Raw genomic sequence first — 19,137 nt, forward strand, 5'->3', positions numbered from 1 at the left:
TTTTTCTGCCAATAGTCCTCCATGAGATTGATCCTGTTGGACTCAGTAATGTTACATCACCCATTATAACAATTTTCTTTCCTTTTTCCTCTTCTCTTAACTGAATAGTCCTGTCTTTAAGTATAATACAATGTAAACTCATTTTCCTGTACGATTTTAAGGCTTCAAAAACAGGCATTTTTACTGTATGTGTTTGGAGAAATGACACAATCAATGGCCCAGAATTGTACTTTATAAACTGAATATTGGGGTGCTTGAACAAATACACACTGGCTAAGCCGGCCAGGATATATGCCTTTTTTTGGAGCCCTTTTTTGCAATATTTATTCAAATGTCACTAGTTATTTAAACAAACCACTATCTGAGGATAATACAAGCAACCATAAAACGCCCTTTATCTAGAGAGCCATTGAAGCCCATGAAGTATTTATCCTTCCACAAATCTTTTCATCTGCTGTATTAATAAAGCTGCCACGTGTTTTCAAGTTAGGGCACTATCTGTGCAGAACATTACAAATACTCTTAATTTGCAGTATTTTAAAAGTGTTTAGAAAGACTGCATCAAATATGCATATCTCTTATCTATATAATATAGATAAGAGATATAATATTGTTATTAACTTCAATCCAAGTCAATTTAAATAGCGGGCAAGACTTTCCAAGGGGTAAAAATGCTGCTGCCGGACTTCTGACTGGAAGTATTGCTGATATCATGTCTACCATCCTCTTAAAATACTCTGTCCAACAATATCAGTCTCATGAAGAAAGGTGTTTTAACGCTGATTCAAAATAGCAGAGAAACATGCATTATTGTACTCAGGAGGGGACATTGACAGAGGATTACTCAAAAAGTACACAGTAAGTACTTCATAGTACTTGTTGTGGGAGTAGTTTCACTACTAGCCTACTGAGTCCAACAGGATCGATCTCACGAAGAACTATTGGCAGAAATCTCCAAACAATGTTGTCCATTTTAGACATAGGCCTATTATATTTACAGCCCTTAATAACATTAATTTTGTGGGTTCAAAATGTGTCTTGGCTGTTTTCGTTGTGAAAACAAATGGACCGTAGATACACGGATTGACCGAGCTCATCTGCGCTCTTATTTTGAAAGACAACTTCCGGTAGCAGAATATGAAAAAACTGGGCTTTTTTTGTTTCTGTTTTCTAGTGATTTTATTTTTTGTTTTGAGAAGTAAAAAATGAAAATCATCCCTTTTTTTAAGTTTAGTAAATCCATTTTTGACCATGATAAAGAAAAACGCCTTGTATTTCAATTTTGGTTTTTCAATTTGAAAACGAAAATCAAATATCCAGTCGTTTTTTGTTTTTGAATATCCTTTTGGGAAAAGAAAATCCAATGACCAAAACCAGCGCCATATAGACTGATATTCTATCTATATGGCGCTGACCAAAACATACACTGACCGTCAAGTTTGGGAAAATAACAAGACGCATGCGCAAAGCCAAAATATGAACTGCAATCTGATTGGCTGTTGCTAACTATTGTTGTTTTCATCGGGTTAAGCTCCTGTGGTATTTCATCATGAACAGTGGATTTTTTTATTTTATAAAACTTTAAACGTATGCTTTTGGAAGAAAAACATTGAATTAAATCCAACCGAGGGATATTTTTTTTAAAACACACCTCTGTTTGGTTTATAAAAATCCGGATATAACTTGTGGTGGTCCTCCAGGAACAAAGTGGCTAGCTAAGTCAACGACTAGCTTGCCGTTTTTTTGTTTCCTATTTGAGTTATAATTTGTAGGGTATTTTAACAGCTCAAGAAAAGAGTTCCAGGATATCAAGCGTCTTTCTCAGAAGACTACCAAACATTAAGCAGTTGGAAGACGACAAGGTAAAACATGGCTAACGTTACGTTAGCGGTTAGCCTGACACAGGGCCGTTTCTTCCTATAGGCGGACTATGCAGATGCATAGGGAACCCTCGGCCACTAGGGAGCCCCAAAGCTTAAAGTTCAGGTTCAGCCCATGGTTCACCCTCAATATAGTTGGGGAGAACTCAAATTAGCCGTCTTTATTTGTAGACAGCCAAGCCCCCTCCTGTGTTCGGTGAAGCATTATATGCTTAAAAATCAAATAGGATATAAACACAACTAAACTGCAATCATAGCAAAGCTGTGGCTTGTGTTTTTGGGGTAATAAAGTCCAAATCATCGTTAGGCTGTCACCCAATGAGTGACGTCAAAGGAAGATGAAAAATGTAAATTATATATTGTTGAGAAAATGCTACATCTCTTACATTTATTGACGTAGAGGAGCCTTATTGTTTACCTTTTTAATATAATTTTTTGTAAGTTTCAATTGCTTGGTTTTCGTGAAATTAGCTTGTTTTCCTCTTAAAGTGTAACAGATTGATGCATCTCCACAGATCATCTTAAAGCAGGGGTGTCAAACCCAAGGCCTGGGGGCCGAATCCGGCCCCCGACTTCATTTAATGTGGCCCGCAAGAACTTGCAAAGAATATAATACGGTTATTATACGGTTACGTGCCACTTTACAGAAGCAGGTTGCCCATAATTACCTGTCCCACAATGCATCTCGTTTTGTGACATGCGCACTGAAGAGACTTGCAATTATTTGCCCTGGACTTCTGCTTTCAAACGTAGTTAGTCATTACCTTATCCGATAATAATCAAATTCAGAGGCAATAATGTAATATAATACATTATTTTATATATATATATTATATATGTATTTTTATATAATTACAACCAGCCCTTTGAGTGCAACCATAATGCTAATGTGGCCCGCGATGAAATTGAGTTTGACACCCCTGTCTTAAAGGCTTCGGAATCCCCCCATTGCAGTAAAAACAAGCAATTGAAACTTACAAGAGCTCCCCATTGAAATCAGGACAGCAGAAAGCCTACACATCTTCCGGCGCAGACTGAAAACTCATCTCTTTAGACTCCACTTCGAGCGATTGAATTACTAACAAAGCACTTCAATTCTAATAAAGGACTGGCTTATCTAAAGCCAGTTGAGTAGCACTTGAAATGTTTGGCTCTATGAAACCTGATGTACTTATATGATTCTGTTTTCTTCAAGGTTGTATCTTCCGGGTCGAATGCACTTATTGTAAGTCGCTTTGGATAAAAGCGTCAAATAAATGCAATGCAATGTAATGTAATGTAATGTAAAAACTAGGGCCCCCAAACAGTATCTTGCAGCTAGAAATGGCCCTGGCCTGACAATACTAGTGTTGGATTGAGAACTTAGGGTAACAATGCAGGTTTCCGTTAACGGAATGCACATACAGAGTTAGTATCTTACATTATTGATTGCTTTTAATAAGTAGCACAAACATGCATTGGTTAAGTTATCTTTAGTGTAGATATCTGATATGAATTATCTCCGGAATTTGGCAGCGCCTTGTTTCTCAGTTTTACAGACTTTCTGCAGCCAGGGGCTGAGGCTTGGCTCTCATTGAACCCCTTGCTCTTGCACTGTAAACTGGGTTTAACTTTGGTTACCTCTTGAAGGAAACAAAACAATTGTTACTTTCAATACCTTTACTTGGCAATATTGGTGAACATGATGCTACGTTGTTATTTAATTTATTTTAATTAAAAAATATATATAATTATAAACAATTAAATATACTGATGATGTGACATTCATTGATTTTACTATAATATTTGAATATAAGATCATTTCAGTTCTATTTAATAGCTTCCAATCTATGTGACCCATTGACTGTTACTACACTTTTTATTGAAAACCCTTTTTTCTAGCATCCATTTCATCTGACCTAATGACATAAATCATTGTGGAAATGTATTGTTACATTGGACACATAGGAAACATCTCTTTTTATAGGACTTAAGTATTTGTCTTCTTTTTTATTTGAATATTGTTTAAAAAATATAGCAGTTTACCTCTTCCATTTCATGAAATCCAATGACTCCATATCAATGCAGCATTGCATTACTATACTGGACAAGTAGGACACATCTCTTTCTATTGGTGTTCAGACCACCTTCAGTGTTTGATGGAAAGGCATTGTAGTACTTCACTGGACCTAAAACCAATTTTCTTAATTGAAGATAGTTGAATAAAGATGCAATTCCTTTCCTCTTGTCAGCCGTAGTTGTTGAATATAAGCATGCCTTTTGGAAATGAAGATGTTAATCTAAGTAATAATGCATCCTGTTTCATCTCTTCACTTTACCATTTGTGTCACGCTGAGAGGGTTTTTCCTACTGCCTAAGTAAACAGTCAGCTTATGTTAGCCAAACCATTATTTTACTTTTGACCAGTATTTCAATTGGGGGTTTTTCCTAAGCTTGTCTATTTCCAGCTCTGAAATCCAAGCTGTCCCCGAAGAAAAGGCTGAGTGGTCTGTCTGAATGAGGGATTAAACACGAAGGAAAATAAAGTAACCCAATATCGCAATCAACCAGACCTAATGTGACGTTCTCACGCGAGGATGCTCTGTTCAGAAGTGAAAAGAAAGAAAAGAAGAGGGGCTTGTGAGGAAAGGGGGAGATGGACAGAGTGCTGGAGGTAGCAGCTCTACAAAATAATTACTATTATGGAAGTTATTTCAACAAAGCTAAGCAAGCCTGGAATAGTGGGGAAAGAAATACAGTAGACATATAGTACATATCCATGAATATGCTGTCATTCCAAATCAGCCATTATTTGGATATTGCCTACATATTTGTCTATATATTAAAATCAGATTTTAAAATGATTTATAGGCTTGCCTTGTTTCCCCCACATGTTTCTGCTTAATCACGTTTATGTCATTTTCCATAGCAAAATTCTACTTTGGCTCCATCATGTGACTATTAATAGTCCATGTTATAAGATGCCTAGAACAGTTGATCTCCACTATCACATTTCTACATATTTTCCCATTGTAAATATTCTACCTCTTGTTTCAAAGTAGTCCAAAGTGATGAGCTCCTTTATTTTCTTGGTCTGTAAAATCTGATATAAGGGAATACAGGGAAGTATTTCTGAACATTCATTATTTTTTATGCTTTTTTTGCAGATGCCTGAAGGTGGAGCTGTCGTCTTACTACAGGGAAGAACCCCAGTGTTGGCCTGGTAGCAACTGTACTTGGTGAGTAACGTCCCCCAGAGGAAACTCCTTTTCGCAGTCAGGGCAAAAGCATGACATACACCTACTGACTGAACAGTTACATCAGCTGTTTCCTAGAAACTGATGAATAATATCATCCTGCTGCCAAAGTTCAATACAGAGGGGAAGTCAGCTGACAATGCGTGAAAGAAGGAGAAACACTTCCTAAACTCAACATAGAATAGTGACATTTTTCCAGTCTTGGCTGATTTGTTAACAAATGTAATAACAGTTTAATACAGTTTAATTTCTGAATCTCATGATTTAAGTTCAGTTTCAGCCAGTTGCAGTCCGTCAAAAGATTTCTGAGTCAAAGCATGAATGTGTGCATATAGTCTTAGTCTACGTTTTTTAAGTATTTTACTGTCTATGGATATATCTGTCCCCTCTTTCCTGTCTTCTCTTCCTTTATGGACACACCTTTCCTCTCTGACTCTACGTGGTCTTTTTGGTATTTTCTGCACATATCATAAAAAAACATCACAAAGACGGAATGGGTGCAGCTGAAGAGGTTGAATTTGAATTGTCTTTAAACTATTTCAAGATCTTTCATCTTATATAATACAAGTCATATTGCAGGCAGCCTTAATGTCTGTAATGAAGTATCCACACTCACAATGTGCTTTGTGACACCCTTCTTTTGTTCTCACTTTACCACTCAGGCCTCCTCCCTGTCGAACTCAATTTATTCATAATTTTCAATCAGCAATTCGTCAGTGTTTAACAGTAATTGAATTTTGATATAGGGCAATTATTCATCATTTAATGTTATTTGCATTAATTTGAAATATTAATGGGTTCTTTTGGGTGAGAGAAGAGATGAGTATTTGGTCACAGAGGAGCACCATCGCTCCAGGCATATATCCACTGACATTACCCAGCATCCCCTGCACCGTCTGCATGGCACAGGTTGAAGAAGGGACTGAAAAAAAAACGAAGGTCCTTTGAACACCCAACGAAGAGCTTAAGTAAAATCCTTTGATATCTCTTGGAAGTGTTTTCCCAATTATAATTGCAAATTATGATTTTCATTAAATCCAATGTTCTCATATAATCTCATCTATATTCTCCCCAACGACCCTGTCAAGAAAATACACGTTGTCATAGGAACAATGACATTTGCTTATCAAACTGAGTTTATAACAATTAAGTATTTTTAATTAAACTGAACAGTAAAACAAATGAGCCATCATGACTGGATGGCAATGTCTGTCAGTCGATTGGTCCACCACTTTGGTCCGGAATGGACATGGAATACTATAGGATGGATTTCCATGACTTGTTGTAGAGATATTTGTGGTGCCCAGAGGACTTCTTAGACATCCTAATTACTTTGGTGTTCAAATGACTTTTTAGGGTTGAGATTTCGAGTGAAATGACGCCAAAGCAGTTGCACAGATTGCATTGAAGTGTGTTGTACACATTCATGCCCCCCTAAGGAAGAATTGTCTTAACGTATAATATGTTAAATGTACGCATTATAATGGCTTAAACTAATACAACTACAGCTATTTTGCATAGAACTGTGCACTGGCAGCCTGTCATCACATCGTTTGTCTGTCATAAATTGACTTTTTATCCAGTATTAGGCCACATTTTTACAATATACTTACTATTATATACAATTTAATGTTTACTGCTAATGGGCACTTTTAAACATGTTAATACACAAAACTTTCAGTTGCATTTCATTTTAGGAAATGTGCTATCTTAATAAAGCCTATTGTTATTGTTATTAACCCGCTTAACTAACATCGTGAATCGTTTTACTTAAACAAAATCAACATAGCACATGTGCTTGTGTATGCATTTAGCTCTAAGCACCACTGTACCTTTAAAACAGCTTCACAGAGCTGCTAGCATGGCTGATTTTTTGTTTTTACTTTAAAATGTCCCTCCAATACCAGAGGATAATCCTGTGGTGTTACATTTCCCCAAACAATCCCTATCATAATGGGATTGTTGGGACTGGAAACCGAAGGGTTACAGTATTTGAAGGTGTGAGAAAAGCCCATCTTCCGTCTGTTAATAATAAGAGTCGGTTCAGCCTAGAATAACTGATTTTCTGATTCAGCGGTCAGGGAGTCAGATGTCATTGTCTAGATTGTTTTGACACCCCGTTAAGAAATTCAGGAGAAGGTCGGCCAGCTCATGAAATTTGCAGATCCTGATTAAATTTAGGATATTTTCATAAAGGCCATGCACTGTGAGTGAGTGTGTGTGTGTGTGTGTGTGTGTGTGTGTGTGTGTGTGTGTGTGTGTGTGTGTGTGTGTGTGTGTGTTTGTGTGTTTGTGTGTGTGTGTGTGTGTGTGTGTGTGTGTGTGTGTGTGTGTGTGTGTGTGTGTGTGTGTGTGTGTGTGTGTGTGTGTGTGTGTGTGTGTGTGTGTGTGTGTGTGTGTGTGTGTGTGTGTGAGTGTGAGTGTGTGTGTGTGTGTGTGTGTGTGTGTGAGTGTGAGTGTGAGTGTGAGTGTGTGTGTGTGTGTGTGTGTGTGTGTGTGTGTGTGTGTGTGGTGTGCAGGATGAGATGATGGGGGTGGGTAAGGATGTCTTTCTCAGCTGTTCTCCACCTCTCTTGTGAGATTTGACAGAAGGAGGGGGGTTTCCTCCAACACCATCAATGTAGGTGCTCTCTTGCAGACAGATATTGGATTTTTTTTCTGTCTTACACACCTCTGTCTGGTCATGCTTGTCTTTGCTCTGTCTTTGTACATTTTGACAGACCTCAAAGGCTTCAAAGAGTTCAAGTTTCCCTGAACACCACACCACCACCACCAAAGGAAACTCTGAGCAGTCTACAGAAGGAAATTCTTTGGAGTTTTCATCTTATTTAATTTATAAGGTCTGTTAATCAAATATCCAAACAAGATGGATCGATTACAAAAACACAAATAAAGTCAACCTTGGTGGCTTAAGAATTTTTTTTATCAACATCATGTGGACTATCCTCTGGGGACCATGAATGTCTGTAGAAACTTTCAAAGCAATTAATCAAATTGTTATAGACATATCAGTGCGGTTGACATTGCCATTTCTTATGTGGGAAAAGATATTGTCTTGAGTAGAAATCTTTACCAGGTTCCAAAATCTCCCAGTAAAAACTCCTGACCTCTGTGTGTGGCTCTGATTCTGTATATTCCTTGCGATATCCCAACATCAAGTATTTAGTACGTGACTTTTGCGAAGTCTGAACGATTCATTTTTATGTCCTAAATCCGCCATCCGCTCCAGAAATCCACCCCAAGAAAATGAAGAAATCCCGCTGACTTCACTGACTGGCTCAGCAGACTCTTTCCCCTCCTTAAACTTCTCAGTTTGAATGTATCACCTTGACATCCACAGGGCATCCTCCCTGGAGTACCTTTGTCTATGAATGATAATGGGATCTCTCAATGTTAATAATAAATAGCTGCTGATAAAATAATAAATTTCTAATGTCCCTCTCAGACCTTTTCCTCTCTCCTCCGTCTCAGATTAGTTTATCAGGGCTTTGCCGCCCCAAACACTTTGGGCTTAATTATTTAAAGTGCCTGAAAAATTCATATCCTTCTTTTTTTGGGTGCAAAAGCCATCGTTCAGCCAATGAAAATTGAGAAAAAGAGGCAGCAGGGGATGAAATATTCAGCAGTGCACAGGCCCCTCAATTATTTTTTAGATGCACGAGTGTTAAAAAACACATGCACACGGAAATAAGCATTTTAAGGCAGATTAATTCCTTCAGCAGTATAATACAGCAATGTCAATTATTCAGGGCTAAATCTCCCCACCGACACTTTACACATTTATGTTTAATTACATTCAGGGAATTTGGATACAATCACATGGCAGTCATTTGTTTTTTTTCACCCTGAAGCATTGCAATTAAGTGTAAAAAAAGGAAGACTATATTTTATGCTGGCAAATGTATTAATAAATGTGACTTGTGGGAGCAGAGCCCAGTGCTCAAGTGTCCCGCTCGCAGACGAACAGTCCCTTTACTGGCTCTTTTGGATGGTCGAACACTTTCTCCTCCCCACAGGTCTGGCTCCCATCAATGTTTAACACACAACAAAACCGAGGAAAAAGAAAAGCTGTTTCCATTCCCATCGGTAATTTAAGCATTCCTCTGTGTTATATCCTATCCCGGGTATCGCTCCTCGCTACACAAATGCTTTTGTTTGCTAGCTGTCATTGTGCTGTATTATTTAGAGGCAGAACAAACAGAAAGCCTTCGCTGTCTTCTTCTCCTCTTCCAAATTCATTTGAACACCGGCTCCTCGGGCCTGTCAGTGCATCCACCACAGGGATCAATTTCAGCTCTGCAAAGCCACTGGCTCAGATCAGATGGGACGCCCACGCTATCTTTATCTGCCGGGTACAGGCCCTCCGAGGGACAGGGTGACGACATCTTTGGGGGGCTTTTTTCACACGAGATGATTTCCTGAAACTTATCAGGAAAACTCTTTTAAAAACTTTCTGATTAGGGGAAAAGGTTGCCGCTTAATATCGTTTTAAACTCTTTCATGTAATTGAAAGGAAAATAAATGATGATGAGAGTTCAATGATGGGCTTGGAGACGTATTTGGGTCTCACATTAATTTAAATTGCTGCATGAGTTTTTTTTTCTCCTCCGTCTTGTCCTTTGTCCCTTTTTAACCTACTATTTAAAGCAAGAATTAAAAAAAAGATACATCTTTGAGATGAATCTTTAAGAAACATATCTCACTAGGGAAGTTTTTGTAAATTGACATTTTAAATGAAATTGAGCTAAAAACAATCAATTAATTAACTAGCCTAATGGGAAAAATCTCCAACTTTGTCTGTATTCACTGGACTTTAGTAAGATGTACACTTTTATTTTGACTATCTTCTGACACGATTGTTAAATAAAATAGGTCGGCAGATTAATTGATGATGAATATTATCGCTAGTTTAGCCCTTAAATGGATATTCATCATATTTGACGATGAAGCTGAAACCATTTTATTGGAGGGACTGGTCATATTTTTTATTATTTAATGGTTTTAAGTGAAATTGAAAGAAAATTAAAATATATCAATTCAATCTCAAATGCTCCCTCCACAATATTCAATCCTTCATTGGATTAAAATGTATTTGAAAATGCTTTTAAGACTGTAAACTGCGCTAAACATTTCAAATGTAGTTTATAGATTGAAACATCTTTTCAGAGCAGCATGACAGCTAGGAGACCCTTGGCTTGGAATGCTAACATCTAGAAGAGTGGCGATGTTAAATATAACAAAGTTGATGAATGAGCTGAATATGACTATTAGTATAAATATCACTAAAACTAAATCCAAGTAGTGTAAATTGTCAGCTTGTCTGTGATGTGAATGAAATGTTCATTTGTGTTGCACTAACAGATTTTGAAGCGTCCAGATGATTAAAACATTTATTAACCAGCCTCATGCAATAAATTATTCATTTAGACAGCTCATTTTAAAAATCCTGTCTGGTACATAGCTTACATTATTATTGTATTAATAGTGTTATATTAGCATTAAAGCATGAATTATTAAAATTTGGTTGGATTGGATGTTTAAGTATTCTTTCTGTGGTCTGAAGCCAATCACGGGTCACCTTCAATACTAGAAGAAGAGCTTGTGTTGATTGACAGTGAGAAAAATCACTCACACTCAGTACTTGGATTTCTTTTGAATTCAAGCAATGGATTGAGTGTTGATGTTCATTAATATTAACGACGTGATTCACTCAATGCATCTCAGAAGTAGAAACATGGACAACATTTAGATTCCAACCCAGTGTGTTGGGTGTTAGTGGTGCAGTGTGTGCATGTGCACGTGGGTAATGTTTTCTAAATGTAAGTTATTTTGCATTTGATTGCACTTTTAATGCCATCATTAGGTCAAAATTGTAATTTTGTCTCATACTTTGGTTAATGAACAAATACTTGCACAACTAATGACATTCCCACAAACATCAGCTGTTATTGCTAATTAGCTAATGTTAGCATGCTAACACAGTAAACTAAGATGGAGGACATGTTAAACATAGTATTATCAAGAGTGTACCGCCCTGTATTTCACTGCATATATTGTATGATCATGTGACAAATTATCCCTTTAAATAATAAATCTACATATCTGCAATAGGTTTATTTCTAATCGTCAATTATACATTTAGCAGGCTATAAACTATATAAAAACGTGTGTGCATACTGTAAATAGCCAGCCACTTCATGTATATCAGATTATTTATTTTCAAGTGTGGCAGCGGGGTGTGGTTAGGGCGCCGGCTGCTGTAGTGAAGGGAGTGACTCGGCCGGAGGCCAGACAGCTGATAGGAATCAGGTAATCAGTGCCGGAATAAAAGCATGTCGTAACCTGGTTCTGGTCTGTTTTGCAGTAGGCGGGATCCTGGAAGGTCGCAAAAGGACCTGTGAAGGTTCCCACCCGGGCAACGTTTGAGACCCGCGTATATTTTTGTTTGGAGTTAATAAACGCCTGTGTTCAACCAACCTGCTCTTTCCGTCCCTATTTGAACCCTGTGTGAGCGGAGAGGCTCACATCAAGATTCAAAGGTTTTATTGTCATATGCACAAAGCTACAGTGTAGAAATGGTAATGAAATTCTTCTGACCTGAGCTCCTCCAACAATGCAACATATATAATAACATACACAAATATGAAATACAAAATAATAAGTAGTGCACAAGGTCTATATACATGTCAATAGAATGTGTTTGTTTATCATTTAAAGAAAAACTTTCATTGTGTGTTCATTGTTCCTTTTTATATACACCTATTTCCCCCCCCCCCCCCACTGTTATGTACACTATGTTAATTTTTTAACCATTCTTTGTTCAAACTTCTTGTTTTTAGCTGCATGTTTGTTTTTATTTTCCTGTAAATTGTTTGGTCGGTAAGTAACATTGAGAGCTATTTAAAACTCGAGTCAAATTCCATGCCATTTTAAAGCAACATACTTTGCAATTATACAAATATTCAAATATTTGCTACACATATATTCCTGGGATTGAATAGGACTAAAGCTGCATAAAGAGGTGGGCCGCACATATCTGCATGACAGCAGGTGAAGGGCAGAGAAAAGGCAAAATATGAAAAGATACTATATGTTTTAAACATTAAGTGTAAGTGTATGCAGCGCCGGCGATGAGTTGTGGGCACTGTTACAGACACACACACGCACAATCGCACAAACACACCCACACACACACACACTTTCTTATAATCCCTACAGGCCCTGGGGCCTCACTCTCAGGCCCCTCAACTGGGTGACAACAAACCTGCTTCTCTGATTTATGGAAATGCAGATGCCATTTTTATTATGCCTCCTGCTGAGACACACACACATACACACACTCACACACACAGAGACATCCTCCTCGGTTCAGCTTAAGGGAGGACAAAGGAGGTCAAACACTGTAAGAAATGTGTCAACTCTGCAACCAAAATGGTGATTACATTATTATCATATTATACATTGTGTGTGTGTGTCTATGTGGGTTCGTGTGGGTCTTTTTGTGTCTATGTCTGTGTCTGTGTGCATAAAGACATCTTGATATTTAATTGCTGTAATTAACATGTTTAAAGACGCAATAAATTATACAGTATTTTAGATGCATAATATATGCAGAGATCGGTGTGTTGGCTGCATGTTAATATTTGTATCGGTGTCTGTATTCATGCGTATTCTGTTGTGAAAAAAAAGTACTTAACTTTTAACAGCAAAATCTACCACTCCTGCTGCACATGGACCATGTGACTTATTAAAACATTTGACTATATAATTGATTAAGGGAAATCTTCCAATTGATTTTAGGTTACAGTCACCTAATTTTCACATATCCTCAAACTCCTTACAAATAAAGGGCAATTATCAGATTCATTTTTTTTCTCGTGGAGCTCTTATTGTTCTTTGTTAAAAATGTATTCCTCTTTTAAGTCCAACAAAATGGATTTTGAAAGATTCACCCAATGAACATTTGTATCGTTATTTTTACATCATCTGTTTGATTTTTTTCCTTGGCAAACTAACTACATGTAAAATGGTGCTGCTCAAGGTGGAGTTTTATTGTGTTTCAGTCCAGTGGTTTCCAAACAATGGGTTCAGGCCCCTCCATATTTATTGGGAATAAGTTACAAGTTATTATAAAATGACCAATCAACTAAATACAACTGTACATCTCCCACCAACATGATCTATTAGTTGAAAGGGGGAGGTTGTACCAGAAACATGAAAAGCGGTTCAAACTGAATGTAGCTGTTTTGTGATAGGCCATAACACAAGAGAACTCTGGTTAAAATCTTAATCTGAAAAGTAATATGTAACTTTGTAGTGGAGTATAAGGCACAGTACATCCCTCTGAAATGTAGTAAAGTACAAAGTGGTGTAACATTAGAAAACTCATGTAAAGTACTTCTATGTCAAAATGGACAGTCCTTGAGTAAACATACAGATCATTTCCACCTCTGTTTTTCTGTGTACGCATGTTTATCTGCATCTGTTTATAATCTTTCTGTGATGTGTTTCCACACACTGAAATCTGCATGACTCAGCGTTTCAGGAAACAACACTTCTTATATTGGCAGAACCAAATCTAGACTCGGGTTCAACATGATCAAAGGGGTGAATGAAATGTACAACCGATCAGTAGTGTTGTTTTCTGGGGTAAAGACAAGAGGAGGGAGAAATCTAAATGAGATCATATTTCTATTTGTGTCTTGGGATTGAATATTCATAATCAAGTGTGTCAAAGAAGTGGGGGGAAGGTAAAGGTGCAAAAACACATAATCCTCTTTGTGAAAGGGACTCCCTGTTAAAGAGGAACAAAGGGAGAAATAAAAAAGGAGCACTAACAGGTAGAGCAGAGCCTGTCCACACACTTGAGATAAAACACATCATTCATCCTCTGTTCCCGTGGTGACGCCTCTTCCTGCGCCTCTACACTTATATACAAGAGCTCTCGCATCAATCCTCTTTCTCTCATTCTCTCCTCCTCCTTTTTCATGCTCTTTACTTTCCACCCTTTCTTCCTCTTTCACTTCAATTTATTTTCTCTTCCCCCTCATCCTTTTTGGAGTGCTCTTTATCCCCACCAGTGCTCAGTATCCTCCCACAGCCCCCCTCCCCTTCCCTCTCATCTCATCCCTTCGTCCCGCCCCTCAGCATTCAGTGATTAATGCGAGTTTTAATTGTCATGCTCACTTTTATGCTCATTAAAGTGTATTATGCAGCAGTTAGGGTATTAAAGTTCAGCGAGAAATTTCATGCATACTGATGAGAATGCAAATGAGACCAGTGTGAAAGGATACTATGGTTTGTGCTGGGCGTGTGTGTGTGTGTGTGTGTGTGTGTGTGTGTGTGTGTGTGTGTGTGTGTGTGTGTGTGTGTGTGTGTGTGTGTGTGTTCGTGTGTGTGTGTGTGTGTGTGTGTGTGTGTGTGTGTGTGTGTGTGTGTGTGTGTGTGTGTGTGTGTGTGTGTGTGTGTGTGTGTGTGTGTGTGTGTGTGTGTGTGTGTGTGTGTGTGTGTGTGTGTGTGTGTGTGTGTGTGTGTGTGTGTGTGTGTGTGTGTGTGTGTGTGTGTGTGTGTGTGTGTGTGTGTGTGTGTGTGTGTGTGTGTGTGTGTGTGTGTGTGTGTGTGTGTGTGTGTGTGATTATCCCCAGGAGTGAGCCAGTGTGTCATTATCACCCGTACTAGCCTTCTTAGCTCAGCAGAGAGAGTCCATCCATAGAAATCATGTTAATGGGGGTCTTAAAGCATTATATATGCCTCAATACCTGAATAGTATTTAACAAATGATTATATATGTTGAAATTCTGCATGGGTTTTATTCAGTGATGTACAATAAACGTATAGACTGGTAGACTGAAGTTGAAATGATGGTGTAGTAGCATTCATTTCTGTTGTAAGTTGTGTACTGACCTGTTAAGCCCCAAGCCTGTTTTTCAGGTCTCAGGCTCAAAAATGACATTCCCAGAACAAATGACTATATCTTCACTTCTAAAAGGGGTAAATTAATAATCTTTTTTCTCAAAGCAATGATAAACCTGTGAGTTGGATGTAGAAAGGTCAGCATCAATATAGATTTTTTTTATTTTAAAGTAAATTCAGATTGAACATTGTAAAAAAGATTAAATTATAGTTTCCGTCCAAAAAAAACCCCATCATTTATAGTGAAAACGAGGGGCGGACTGGGGGGGAAAAAGTGGCCCGGGGATTAATTGACAGACAGGCCCACTTAATGCGCGGCATGTACTGTATCGCCGGCCGGCGACAAAAGTATGGTACTTAACAAAAAACCCTATGGATTTTATGTTATTTTGGACCATTATTCATAAAGTAATCACATTACCTGAGCCCTTGAGTTGCCTAGAACAAAATAGTTACAGCATATATTTAGTGATTCTAATGTTAACAGATCATTGATGCAATAACATTTGGACCCAATTTGCCTGACTTGACACATGGAATAAAACATGGGCGTAGGAAGCATCCTCAATGTGGGTGAGACAATTTAACAGGGGGTGTGGGCAGGTGGTGGACCTCACCTCCTCTAGGGGGGTCCGGGGGCAAACTCCCCTGGGAAGATTTTTTTTTAAATGTTGAAGTTAAATGCATCAATCTGGTGCACTTTGAGAGCAAAATTAGGGACTAAATCTATGGCAGTCAGTAGGGGCTTGGATTGTGAGCCGTAGGGTCGCGGGTTCAAGTCCCCGACCAGACCTACATTTGGAGTGTGGACTTCTACTTGGAGAGGTCCCAGTTCACCTCCTCCCCTGCCGTGGTGCCCTTGAGCAAGGCAACGGACACAGAAACTCCCGGTATTCCCAATGGCCAGTCCGCCCCTGGTGAAAACCACCCTTGGATGATGGGATAGTAGGCCAAAAGCTTTAGTAATCCAAACTATAACATATAATAAGTACCCTGTATCAAGATTGATGCAAAACAAGTGAAATTTGACCTTTTTAGAGAGGTTTAGAAAAAAAAAAACACTTCTGGGGTCATTTGGGTGTATTTGCCATATCTCTGGAACCTATTGGTCGATTTTGGTGATTGACACCTCTTTTGAACCATTAGAGCCAATAGAATCGAGGGGAGGTTCCTAAATCCACCTACACATTACCATTGAGGAGTGAGAGTGATGCTCACACAGTTTGCCCAGACCGAAAGCTATGTTACGTTCTGAAAACTGAAAACTAGACTTATTGCCATAAATATGGTACGGTGGATTATCAGTAATAATTTCTAAGGGACACAGAGACATTGGATTAACCTTCAGCAGCGTTTATCTGCGTTGTAATGCCCTTGAACACAACTTTTGATCAGAAAACAGCAAAGGTAAGACGTATTTGCCGTTTTGGCCCAGTAAAGTGAAGTTGTGTGTTGTCTTTGCTGGCCTTCCCTGCCGCGAGTTTTGATCGCTCAGTGATGATACTTATACCATTGGAATCTGTGGAAGCTCAGCTTTCAGATGATATCTTGTTTGTGCAGATCCGAAGAAGTATAAAAGATCGCTAACGTGCATTAGCATTTTTTCGCTTAGTGCTAATTCAGAGGCTTGGCGTTAGACTTGTGCTTTGTTTCGGTAAAAATGGTTCCTATCGCCAGGTAGTTGAGTTTCTTCCCGTTAAGTGGGTATGACACATTAATAGATTGTTAAATGTTAAAAAGCCCTGAGACACAGGGGAAAATGGGGTTTAACAGGTTGGGGTTTTAAAAAGCAGCTTTGTATAAAAAGCTTAAATAATAATGTAGTTACTTTACAGTACATACTAACATGCTGATTCTAAGCAGTGAGGCTGTGAATCTTTCAGTGTCCTTCAGTTCGATTCAAGATCGATTCACTACATTGGTGTGCTAATTTCAGGATCTACTCCGGTCTGCTGTGAGCCTAAAAATGCAGTGCGACAATTCATGGCAGGGATGTAGATTAAAATGTGTTTAAGATATAGCATTTTTTTTTGAGAAGGTTATATCTACTGCAATGATGTAAATATACGAAGGGAAAACTCAAGACAAACGCTTATTCCTTAGACACTTATTCCTGCTAAACTATTCACAAATAAACTAATTTGACTTAAAGGTATACTTAAAGTATTTCTCTATTTTCAATAAATTCAAGAATAGCAACTTCAAGTTATTCAACACAATTCTGTAAAAATAACATTGGTAGGCTAGCTCACTTTTTTTATTTCTCAGAAAATAGTCAATTTCTAAAATAAACTGTACACAAATGACACGAAACGTAAAATGTTGATGAAATGTGTGCACTCTCAGCGAAGCAAAGATAAGAGCCTTATTAACATAATGAGCGTCTGAATTGAAATGCTATATAATGAATGAGAAATGCCTGATATGTGAATATAAACTCAGTTGTTAGAAGGTGAATATCTTATTCAACACAGTGTGTCGTGTGTGTCTGTACTGCTGTCTTCCTCTCTGCCCACCTGCTGTTACCACCATGCTGAGTGAATAGGCTCAATCATTACTGCGCTTCTACTGCGCTGTCTGCTGGGTAAAATGAGACAATAGTAAAGATTTTCAACCAGGGGGCCTAAATCATTTACCCAGCATGAAGCAAGTGTGCTGAAATGAGGCTGCTGATAACTCTGTCCTGCAGCAGCAGCAGGTGGTACTGTAACTGGGAAAATCATGGCAGGATACAAGACAGATAAACTCATTACAGTGACAGATTGCTTGTGCATGAATAAAACAGTTACAATCATGACTGAAATGTTCCCCTGGTGCTGATCAAAAGAAGATATCTAACTTATTTGGCTAAGGCTTCTGACTGACAAAACAACATATACTTTAAGTGTTACTGTATGAGATTAAAAAAAAGTGTTTTGTGGATAGGATGTTGTAAAAAATGCGGGTATGCAGTTATGGACTTAAGCTAAATAAACTATTCAAAAGCCATTTGCATCAGCTGAAAAATGCATGGTCATAAAGATGAAAATAGGGATTTATCGTAAAAAGATATGTGGTTCTTACAGGACAGCGTGCAACAAATATAAGAGGATCTTATAGATTATTAATGTTCAAAAGTGTTTAAAATAGGCATTACCGTTACACGCAACAGTAGGTTTGTATGTCAGTGTGTTATCTTATCTCAGAGTATTGTATTATAACTATTTTTTATTTGTTTTTTGGCTGTATTTTGGCACCCTATCCAGGTCCAGACCTATTGAAAATGCATCTATTTAACCAAGTCACACCACGTTCAGTGTCCAAAGTTCATTTCAGTTCAAACCATATGTCACATTTTTCAATGTAGCTTTCCCTTAGGCTATAAACACCAGTGAGCCGTGATTAGTTCCTCTTTCCTTAAAGCTTTATTAATCAATATTTCTCATATTAACACTAATTCAAACGTCTGCATGTAATGTGAATATAACCGAAGAGAATTGGCACCCAGCTTATTAGCCACTTTAGCTCAATTGGACTGTATGATTCAGGCGCAATATGCTAATTACTTTCTGACACAGCTTCATCAGAAGCATGGCATTAAAATAACCGAATATGTTTTCAGAAAAAATGTGCAAATTAACATCAAGCATTTTTGTGTTTTATTTAAATAATTTGGGGAGAAAACTTTGATTCTGGGTGGACACTGGGTTGATACCACAGAAATGTATGAGCATGGTACGGATATTCTCTTTGAACAAAAACAATCTAAAATGTTTTTCTTTAAAATGCAGGACCAATCATTTGATGTCATAATAAGTGACATAAGCTTCAAAACGTGATTACAGAATTCTCAACATGGTAAACAGTGTTATTTATCTGGCAGAGAGCAAATAAATACTGCACACATAAATAGTTAAACTACAAAAACTGCAAAAGTGGTTTCATACTGAAGCCATTGTTCCAAATGTAGCAATGAATGCAGTGACTAGTTTTTCACCTAACTGTCCAGTGAATGCAATTAACCAGCTGATAAAACAGAAATCCAGCAGTTGGGCCTCAATGGTAACTGGGCAACAACAACATGTCCATTATCCGCAGTGAACTGTGTCCTGTGGCCCGGGGTGAGCACG

General features: G+C 38.0%; 1 long non-coding RNA gene across 1 annotated transcript; it reads left to right on the plus strand.

Moving 5' to 3' along the window:
- The first annotated feature begins 1,535 nt into the window (after nucleotides 1-1,535).
- Nucleotides 1,536-12,681, plus strand: LOC307025051. The gene is made up of 3 exons (XR_013804048.1): nucleotides 1,536-1,862; nucleotides 5,027-5,098; nucleotides 11,481-12,681. It is a non-coding gene; the product is annotated as an uncharacterized lncRNA (long non-coding RNA).
- The last annotated feature ends 6,456 nt before the right edge of the window (nucleotides 12,682-19,137 follow it).

The sequence above is a fragment of the Notothenia rossii genome (assembly GCF_949606895.1).
Source record: "Notothenia rossii genome assembly, chromosome: 11".
Lineage (NCBI taxonomy): Eukaryota > Metazoa > Chordata > Actinopteri > Perciformes > Nototheniidae > Notothenia > Notothenia rossii.